We start from the raw sequence: 3,063 nt of genomic DNA on the forward strand, positions 1-3,063 counted from the left end.
ATCTGGTATTTTTCTTTTTCTTTCTGGCTTATTTCACTAAGCATGATCCCTTCCAGCTCCATCCATGTTGCTGCAAAAGGCATGAGTTTATTTTTTTGGTTTGCTGAGTAATATTCCATTGTGTATATGTACCACATCTTTTTAATCCAGTCATCTATTTTTGGGCATTTGGGTTGATTCCACATCTTTCCTATTGTAACTAGAGCAGCAATAAACATGGGGGATGCATAGTCCCTCTTAATGGTCAAGTATTGAGGAGAGCACCCCCCGATACCCCTGAAATCCATGGGGTCCATTCTCTCATTGCCAAAGCTATAACTGCATGATATTGATGTGACTCTCTATGCTCTGAATTCTCTAGGAAGCTGAAGCACAGTTCTGTCTGAGAAATGGAGTCGACACCTTCTCCTTGCTATATCCTGAGAACGCCTTCTTCAGCTTATGTTCTGTGACCATCTATCCCAAGGTTTGAACACCAATTCCAGTGGATGAGTTATAGGGAAGAATATGATAAGAGTCCTCCTGTATTCCAACCTATGTCTCAGGTCCCAAGCCCCCACATAGAGTCCTATACAAGCAGATACTCTAGGAGGTTCACTCCCTCAGTCAATTCATCAGAAACTCCACACCCAATCTTCCGAGTTAAGCTCAGTCAGAACACCCAGTTACAAGATGATTTAGCAATTGAGATGTTGGCCAAAGGTGTTTCTGCAGAAAGATTGATAAAAAGGTCAGATTGCAGTGAGGTAGGGTGAGTAAATACAGGCAGCAAAGACAACAGAATTTTTGTGAAACTTGTTAAGAGTGGCAGCTGGAAAGAAGCAAATGGAATACAGATGTTGAATCATAATGATGTACACCTGAAACATTTTTTAAAAGTTTGAATGAAATATACTTCTAAAAGGAGATGGAAAGTGGTGGTGGTGGTTTTACCACAAGATAAACTTGCATATTATCATATACTGAGGGAAAAGGACATGCAGAGGAGAAGCAAACCCTAAATATTGAAAAGCCCTGAGGGAGTAGCCAGAGAGAAAGCATGCTGAGGAGATTGGAGCCAGTGCACGGAAGGAAGGAGGGGAGGGCCCTGGAATGCCCCTTGGCCTAGGAAGGGACTGGTCATACAAATTCAGGCTGAAGGGAGAAGAGAGGAGATAGAGTCTTTGCCCTCAGGCTTACTTAAGATGAAATGAAACAGTGGGGTGGAAAGCCCCAGCCCAGACCAGAATGACTTACCTCAGGGTTCCACCCTGTGACTAAGTATAGGCCATCTCATTTACAAACTCCCTGTAACTCCTAACCTTGATTCCTCTTTGGGACATTTGATTTTACTAATAGTAACAGCTGTTTTGGGGAGGCCATTTGCCTTCCTTCTCTCAGTCACAACATGCTTGGGATTCACCCACAGGATCGTCAACCCCACCTAGCTCTAGTTCTGGCCCCATCTTTCTGAGGATACACTAGTATAAAACTTCCTGGGGAAGGAAAGACTCACATTTAAAAAAAAATAATTAATAGTCTATGTTTACATTATTTTGTGCCTTTTTCCATCTCCGTTGTCATCCCCGTGGGCTTCCCATCACCAAATCACCCATGTGCCATGGCCATACTCCAGTGCACTTCCCCCACAGTTTTTGATCCCATTCCCCACTCCACCCTTGTAAAATGTTTCTGGTATATAGTTGGTCATTATTATATTATTTTCAGGGATGACACTTTTAAAGGAGATAAATTTTCTTCAGTTTGTTTATTTAACTTTTGGGCAGGCACACAGAGGGTCAAAGCCTGACCTAGAAAAAAAGACTGCTCTACTCTCTAGAGTGGACCCCAGGGGACAGTATCAGATGTCTTGTCCAGTGAACATAAAACTTGAATAAGATGGTTATCACATCACTTCCACTCACAAACAGTGAAAACAAAGGGTCACAAACAGATCCAACAGAGAGAAAGGCCTCACTGAACCTGTAGTTTGAAGTAGGGGTTATGTTGGAATTTGGGGATTTGCTTCCCTGTGCAACTGTGGTTCAAATCATGTACTCAGATACTCATGGGTGAGCTCAGGGGAGGGGGTTGCCTGTGGCAATTCGGAGCCATTGTGTGCCCTGTATGAAGGTGAAAGATGACAAAAGCCATTCAGCCCTCTGCTGCCACAAATGTGTGTGACCTCAGTCTTGTCAGACCTGACTTTGTAGAGACAGTTTACAGGTTCATATTCTTTTGCACAATCTCCATTTTTAATAACTGTTGTGAATAAATTCTGTTCGAACAATCACAATAAACTTCATGGTAGGAGTCAAGCCAAAGTCCCTAGAGCCACCTCAAGACAGGATGTTTCAATTTCACTTTCTCTAAAGAGACTTCAGAGAGTTCTGTTTCATAAATGTTCTAGTATGTGTGAGCTTTGAAACTGCTTTTTTGAGAGGAAAAACAAAGATTTTCCTCTCAAAAGTCACTCTCCCTCAGACTCCTCCCAAGACCTGGTCTGTGCAATTTACATTCCCTCCTCGCACCTCCACATCATAGTGATTTAAATCTGGTTTCTGCAAATGGGCAGGCTTTGGTGAATTAGAATATTTTGATATTACAAAAAAGGGAGGTCATAACATAAGTGAGCGTGGAAATTCTGATTTTTCAGAGCACTTCCGCCTCTATCTGGAATATGTCAGTCGATAGAGATTGCATAGCTTGTGTCACATTACATTTAGAGCCTACCTTAAATTCAGGATAACTTCATTTCAAGATCCTAATTGCATCCACAGAGACTATATTTCCAATAAGGCCACATTCAAAGTTCCCACTAGATACGACATTTGGAGGAGGGATTATTTATCCCACTATACTCATGCCTTTTCATTTTCACTAAATGTTCTTCATTGTTGTCTTCTCTTTAAATGGTTTATCTTTTTAAAAGTCACTTTTTCAAAAAAAAAAAAAAAGACCATCCTTGATCTTGTCTTAATAATAGCTTCCTCTTGTTTACCTTTAAATAAATGTTGTTTCCTAGTAAGTATTTTTGGGTGTGCCTGGACTGTCTCACACAAGCTGGAGAAGAGTCACCACTTA

The sequence above is a fragment of the Condylura cristata genome, unplaced genomic scaffold, assembly GCF_000260355.1.
Source record: "Condylura cristata isolate star-nosed mole 26May11 unplaced genomic scaffold, ConCri1.0 scaffold00007, whole genome shotgun sequence".
Taxonomy (NCBI): Eukaryota; Metazoa; Chordata; class Mammalia; order Eulipotyphla; family Talpidae; genus Condylura; species Condylura cristata.